This window comes from Phyllobates terribilis, unplaced genomic scaffold, assembly GCF_046119375.1.
Source record: "Phyllobates terribilis strain yellow unplaced genomic scaffold, ASM4611937v1 Scaffold_60__1_contigs__length_8166268, whole genome shotgun sequence".
Taxonomy (NCBI): domain Eukaryota; kingdom Metazoa; phylum Chordata; class Amphibia; order Anura; family Dendrobatidae; genus Phyllobates; species Phyllobates terribilis.
The window spans coordinates 7,576,401-7,584,210 of NW_027362820.1; the positions used below are offsets into that span (position 1 = coordinate 7,576,401).

The 7,810-nt window shown below is 42.5% G+C and overlaps 1 pseudogene; it reads right to left on the bottom strand.

Annotated features, from left to right (window-relative positions):
- Nucleotides 1-375: 375 nt before the first annotated feature.
- On the bottom strand, nucleotides 376-5,552 carry LOC141192369 (uncharacterized; annotated as a pseudogene).
- Nucleotides 5,553-7,810: the final 2,258 nt, after the last annotated feature.

The following is a 7,810-nucleotide window of genomic DNA, read 5'->3' on the forward strand; positions in this document are numbered from 1 at the left end:
ACCTCGGATCTCTTCTTTCTTTCCCATATCAAAAGTCATGTTTGAGGCTGTAAATTGCTTATAATTCCCCCAAGAACACGGTCTGAAGAGAGTGCTCTCAGTGTGTGCGTTCTCTTGGTGCTATGTCCAGGCCATGTCCTTCCTGTTGATGTACAATACGTCTGAAGGTGGCGTTGATTGGAAGCAGGATTGTGTGATGTAACAATATTGTGTGATGTAACATCCTTACCGAAACGCGAGTTGTGACACCAATGGAACGGCGCCAGAACAGGAAGTTCGCATGAGTGCATTTATTTTAACAAAGCCAAACATGAGGAATGAGAAGGAGTTGTCCTAGTAGTGGACAACCCCTTTATGAAGATGCCTTTTTCATTTTTATCCGAAAATTGTAAAAGGCTTCTACCCAGTGTGACTTCTCTGAAGTTTATTAAGAGTTGATTTCCGTGTAAAACATTTCCCACATTAAGAACATGAAAATGGCTTCTCGTCTATGTGAGTACTTTGGTGACTAAGAAGTGATGATTTCTTCACAAAACATTTCCCACATTCGGAACAGAAAAAAGGCTTCTCTCCTGTGTGAATTCTCTTGTGATTAACCAAATATGATTTCCGGCTAAAACATTTCCCGCATTCTGAACAGCAAAAAGGCTTTACCCCTGTGTGAATTCTCTTGTGACTAACCAAATATGATTTCCAGCTAAAACATTTTCCACATTCTGAACAGGAAAAAGGCTTCTCCCCTGTGTGAATTCTCTTGTGCTCAACCAAACCTGATTTCCAGCTAAAATATTTTCCACATTCTGAACAGCAAAAAGGCTTCTCCCCTGTGTGAGTTCTCTGGTGCTTAACCAAATAGGATTTCCAGCTAAAACATTTTCCACATTCTGAACAGGAAAAAGGCTTCTCCCCTGTGTGAATTCTCTTGTGCTCAACCAAACCTGATTTCCAGCTAAAACATTTTCCACATTCTGAACAGGAAAAAGGCTTCTCCGCTGTGTGAATTCTCTGGTGCTTAACCAAATAGGATTTCCAGCTAAAACATTTTCCACATTCTGAACAGGAAAAAGGCTTCTCCGCTGTGTGAATTCTCTGGTGCTTAACGAAACCTGATTTCCAGCTAAAACATTTTCCACATTCTGAACAGGAAAAAGGTTTCTCCTCTGTGTGAGTATTCTGGTGATTAACCAAACCTGATTTCCGGCTAAAACATTTCCCACATTCTGAACAGGAAAAAGGCTTCTCCCCTGTGTGAGTTCTCGGATGGCTGATAAAACTTGATTTCTCTGTAAAACATTTTCCACTTTCTGAACAAGAAAATGGCTTCTCCTCTTTGTGACTTCTCTGGTGATTAACAAGATTTGATTTCTGGTTAAAACATTTCCCACACTTGAAACAAAAAAATCTATTCTCTGCTGTGTGAATGCTATGATGTTTAAGAAAAGACTTTTCGAGGGAAAAACTATTTCCATATTCTGAACATGAAAATGGCTTATTTGCTTCAGGAGCAATTTGTTTTTTAATGCTTATTTTGTGACTTTGATTTTCCTCAGTAGTCGGTAATGAATCAGAAGACAGGACCTGTTTCAAATGATCAGATGACAGATCTTTGCTGTGAAGGGATGATGGTATATCTGGAGTAATGGCATTCACTTCAATTGTGTCTTGTGTGATCTCAAGATCATCTGATTTAAAAATTGAAGATGTCAGCTGTTCCTCTGATCTCCTGGTGCAGTCATCTGACAAGAATAAAACCAATTATTATTTATGAATAACATATCCTTAAAATTTATATTGTTGAATATTTCTTCTTAAACTCCCCGTAAAAATGTACTTTATGTAAAAGTATCATTATCTACCAAGAAAACATATCGCAGAAAAAATCAGCCTTACCAACACCAAATCAGATAACAAATGCATTAGCCTTTTACTGTTGGTTGGGTGTACTGGGGTGTCTGTCCATGTGGGGTGCACTTATATAGTGCTGGGCAGCCCTCCTGATGTAATAGTATGGGCATCATCACTATCCTAAGCCAGACACTGTGCATCAAACCTACCTGTGTGACTGGCGTCCTATGCAAGCTTCATCTGTGTGCATCTTTAATACTAGGCAACCACACCCTCCATGAATTGGTATGATTGTGAGTGGTTGCTCCATAAGTATTTTGCACCTCCGCTGCCCCCCCCTTTATTATGGGGGTCTGCGGCATCCTGGTAGTGCATTTCTTATATGATTTGGTGTTGGTAAGGCTGTATCTTTTTCTGTGATTTTTTTTACATTTTGCCCTCTGTTAGCCGTCATTATTCACCAAGACAATAACAGTTCACAATCTAATAGAAAACCTCATAGGATGAACCAGTGGATCATAGTGTCCAACTGTTTGTTAATTCTGCCTCCGAAATATGGAATAAAAAGCCACCAAACAATGTTATGTAGGTGAAATAATACCAATAAAAACTTCTACTCATCTCACAAAAAACAAGTCCCCACTCAGGTCCATCATCTGTCAATGGAAAACCAGAGGTTTCCACATTATTAGTGACTCAAAGGCTCTTGCAAAAGCAACATGGCTTCCATAAACCAATACAGTAATATCCACCCTCCCAAAGTCAAATCTCACCCTCACTTGAAAGCCTTGCACATTTAGCATCCATGTATTTGACATTACTATAGTGAGAAGAACCCACTTAATTTATGGTGTGTGTCTCCTGGAGCACAATCTGGGCACTATGTGTTGGGTAATGAAATTATATATTTGTAATTTTCACTCTCCAACATCCACTGTGTGCTAATTTCCGGAAAGTGCCTGTGGAGTCAAAATAGTCTCTACTCCTATAGATTAATTCACTGAGGGTTATAATTTACAAAATGGAGTCACTTTATGGGGATTTCTACTGCTCTGGTTTTCTGCAATTTGGCCACATTAGGGCTTCTGCAAATGGTGGGTCTAATCTCCTCTGGGATCTGCTCCTGTGACATCTGCTTCTCTCACAAGAAGCCGCCTTATTCATCCTGCAGGCGGCGCTGGTGATGGAGGAGACGTCAGAAGCTCTGGGCGGCGCAGTCTCTGTCCAGCCACTAAAATTAGGGAGCCTGGGACCAGTAGTACCATCCAGTCTGGCAGTACGGGTGTGTGTGCTGTCCAGCTGTAGTAATCTGCTCCCTGCTTCAGCCAATTGGAAAGCACCACACCCTACTAAAGCTGGAAGCATATTGCCGGAAGCTGCCAGATACAGTTATATGAAAAAGTTTGGGCACCCCTATTAATCTTAAGCTTAATGTTTTATAAAAATTGGTGTTTTGCAACAGCTATTTCAGTTTGATATATGTAATAACTGTTGGACACAGTAATGTTTCTGCCTTGAAATGAGGTTTATTGTACTAACAGAAAATGTGCAATCTGCATTCAAACAAAATTTGACAGGTGCATAAGTATGGGCACCCTTATCATTTTCTTGTTTTAAATACTCCTACCTACTTTTTACTGACTTACTAAAGCACTTTTTTGGGTTTTTTAACCTCATTGAGCTTTGAACTTCATAGCCAGGTGTATGCAATCATGAGAAAAGCTACTTAAAGTGGCCACTTGCAAGTTGGTCTCCTTTTTAAATCTCCTCTGAAGAGTGGCATCATGGGCTCCTCAAAACAACTGTCAAATGATCTGAAAACAAAGATTATTCAACATAGTTGTTCAGGGGAAGGATACAAAAAGCTGTCTCAGCGATTTAACCTGTCAGTTTCCACTGTGAGGAACATAGTAAGGAAATGGAAGAACACAGGAACAGTTCTTGTTAAGGCCAGAAGTGGCAGGCCAAGAAAAACATCAGAAAGGCAGAGAAGAAGAATGGTGAGATCAGTCAAGGACAATCCTCAGACCACCTCCAGAGAGCTGCAGCATCAACTTGCTGCAGATGGTGTCACTGTGCATCGGTCAACTATACAACGCACTTTGCACAAGGAGAAGCTGTATGGGAGAGTGATACGAAAGAAGCAGTTTCTGCAAGCACGCCACAAACAGAGTCGGCTGAGGTATGCAAAAGCACATTTGGAGAAGCCAATTTCTTTTTGGAAGAAGGTCCTGTGGACTGATGAAACCAAGATTGAGTTGTTTGGTCATACAAAAAGGCGTTATGCATGGCGGCAAAAAAACACAGCATTCCAAGAAAAACACTTTCTACCCACAGTAAAATTTGGTGGAGCTTCCATCATGCTTTGGGGCTGTGTGGCCAATGCCGGCACCGGGAATCTTGTTAAAGTTGAGGGACGCATGGATTCCACTCAGTATAAGCAGATTCTTGACAATAATGTTCAAGAATCAGTGACAAAGTTGAAGTTACGCAGGGGATGGATCTTTCAGCAAGACAATGATCCAAAACACAGCTCCAAATCTACTCAGGCATTCATGCAGAGGAACAGTTACAATGTTCTGGAATGGCCATCCCAGTCCCCAGACCTGAATATCATTGAACATCTGTGGGATTATTTGAAGAGGGCTGTCCATGCTTGGCGACCATCAAACTTAACTGAACTGGAATTGTTTTGTAAAGAGGAATGGTCAAAAATACCTTCATCCAGGAAATCATTAAAAGCTACAGGAAGCGACTAGAGGCTGTTATTTTTGCAAAAGGAGGATCTACTATATATTAATGTCACTTTTCTGGTGAGGTGCCCATACTTATGCACCTGTCAAATTTTGTTTGAATGCAGATTGCACATTTTCTGTACAATAAACCTCATTTCAAGGCAGAAACATTACTGTGTCCAACAGTTATTACATATATCAAACTGAAATAGCTGTTGCAAAAACACCAATTTTTATAAAACATTAAGCTTAAGATTAATAGGGGTGCCCAAACTTTTTCATATAACTGTATGTATACACTTTTACAAACAGGTGCACACAAACATGCTAATACACATAGATAATAGTAAATCTACACATTTTATTATTTACATATGAAGTCCTTCGGGCAGGTTCATTCTCCCATCTTCAGCAGCTCCATCCTGGTGGTCTTCTGTCGATCCATCATCACTACAGGCCAGATCTGCAGCTGTCAGCCAGTCCTTTCTCTGGCCTCCTTGATACCTCTCATAGCTGCAGGGAACAGCCTCCAAGCAGACAGTGAATCTGACACTTCTCCTTCCTCGTGAGAAGTTCTGACATTTGCCTGACCCATATTAACATCGGCCATCACATCAATCCCCCCACCTCCTGTAGCCACTTACCACCCCTGTACTGAGGGCTTTCTTGGGGAACGGCTGCACTGGCCTTTCAGGCAGCATTCACACTGTAGCTACTGCTTGTGAATGGACCAGTGCAGCGGTTTTCCAATAAAGCCCCCTCGGTACAGGAGGAAGCTTCAGGGGGGATTGATGTAATAGCTCATGCGAATATTGGTCAGGTAGTTCAGTTGTCAGAACTGCTCAGAAGGAAGGAGAGTTGTCAGATGTTCTCACTGTTCAGAGGCTGTTCAGAGCAGCAGCCAGAGGCAGTGATGAGGCAGGAGACAGGATTGGCTGACAACAGCAGCCATACTTACCAGGCCTGCTTCATCCTGCTTGTGTCTGAACGCTGAGGAGTCGGGTGTGTCCCGGAAATCTGTGCTCCTCTTGCATCATAGAGCCAGCGGCAGTGTGAACTAAGAGGAGAGAAAGGGGGCCCTTCTAATGTAGTCTGCAGAGTGCAGGCTCCTGTCCTGCTATAACCCTTATGTATATAGTGTATTGTCTAGTGTGCCCTTAAGGAAATTAAATATATATTTAAACCTTGGGCTGCTCTTTTGTCTCGATCCACGAATCCACAGGGCCGTTGTTAATTCCCATGCTACCGGGGCTGGTTTCTGGCCCGATATAATTCCCGTTATAAGCCCCTGGTCTGTTATCTAATAGGAACTGGTGGTAGCTCTACCAGGTTGACAGGGTTCTGTCTCACTGGCGTCAGTGAGAGGGACCTCTCAGCTTGTAAGGGGTGTGAGCGAGTATGGTGCCATGTCAGTGACTGAGTGGGCAACCTCTTCTCACTCCCGGTACCTTTCTGTAGCCATGCAGACAGAGGATGTCTGTGTAGAACTGTACCAATCTGACCTTCTGTGTCCCCGAGGGGGTGCGGCATGTCACATTGGTGCAAAGTGCAGATCTGTATCCCGTGATCCGTCTAACGTAGTTGTGACGACAGGCAGGTGGTGAGGTGTGGATCCTTCACATGTGGTGGCAGCGATGGGATTCTGCATCATCTCTCCGGTGCCATTCTTCACACCCATCACTGAACTTAGATGAACTAAGCATTCGGGGATAACCCAGCTGAAAAGCTTGGTGAAATTGTGACGTAACGTGGAAAAATTTTACTACAAGCCTTGAGAGAAGCTGTGAAAGAGGAATAAAGAAGAGGTCTTCAAGCAAAATGAGTGGCAAAATAAATAATGAAGTGGGAGCGAGTTCAATTCCATCCTGAAATAACAAATTAAGTTAACCTATTATTGTGCAAATATTAAAAGAGATTATACCATACACAAAATATAATTTTTAAAAATATTTAAGAAATATATATAATGATAAAAATGGTGATTGTTAAACAATCATTCTTCATATGAGTAGTTCATTAGATGAAATATTAAAGAAGTTGTCCACTACTTTTTAATTGATACCCTACCCATAGGCTAGGGCATCAATGTTTGATCGGCCGGGGTCCTGCACCTTGTATCCCCGCTGATCAGCTGTTATTGGTGCCGCGCGGCCGGAAGTGCTTACCTGCGGTGCTTGGCCGTCCATCTGTAGTGGCCGTGGTGGGGTACTACACATCCGCCTCCTATTCCATTCAATGAGAGGCGGATGTGCAGTAACTCGGGGCGGCCACTACAGATGGACGACCAAGCTCCACAGGTAAGCACTTGCGGCCACCCGGGGGTGCCGGGTTCTGGACCCCGGCCGATCAAACATTGATGCCCTATCCTATGGATAGGGCATCAATCAAAAAGTAGTGGACACCTTCTTTAAAAGGATTTCATAAAAAGACGTCCGTGATCTCATTTAGACCATTTGGTTTTAAGGTGTTCAACTGGTAAATCCAAAAGATTTTTTTTCTATTCAGATTTTGAATACGATTTTGGGTCAACAACAGGACAAATTCAATAGGGCAGATCTGGATCATATTGTGATCTTTAGTATTTTTCAGACTATTGCTGGGATAATCCATGGTGATCAAAACCTTATATTAAATCTGTGAGAATTCAGTCTTTTGCGTAGTGGTTGTACCATGAGACCCACGTATTGTTTGCCACATGGACATTCCATCATATAGATAACAAGATTACTCATTAACCCCTTGCCAACATCCGCCGTATATATACTGTTCTGCGGCGCCGCTATTTCCAGTCACAGCGCTGCATCGCACGGTGATCGAGATAAAATGGCTGCTGTCTCGACAGCAGGCGATCCCTGCACGTCGCCCCGGGGGGCTGTACTGCGATCGCTGTGATTGGCTGATCAATTCTGACCAGCTAAACACAGCAATGTTACAATAAAGTTTAAAAAAAAAAACATCACAGCAGTAGCAATAGTTGAGATGATTGCAATGTCACCTCAGCTGATTAACCCCTTTAGTGCTGATTGGTCTGTAACTATTGTCCAGCCAAAGGGGTAAATCTAAAATAGTAATCACCACTCTGTACGCCATCTTTACCTCAGAGTTGGCGAGTAGGTGGTTGTATACTCTCCAGTGTTACCTGATTGAAAGAAAACATCATTGGTAGCCAGTGCGATCCTTCTGTGATTTCCTGCCTCCTGTGATCTGTCTCCTGCGCTGCGATCTCTTGT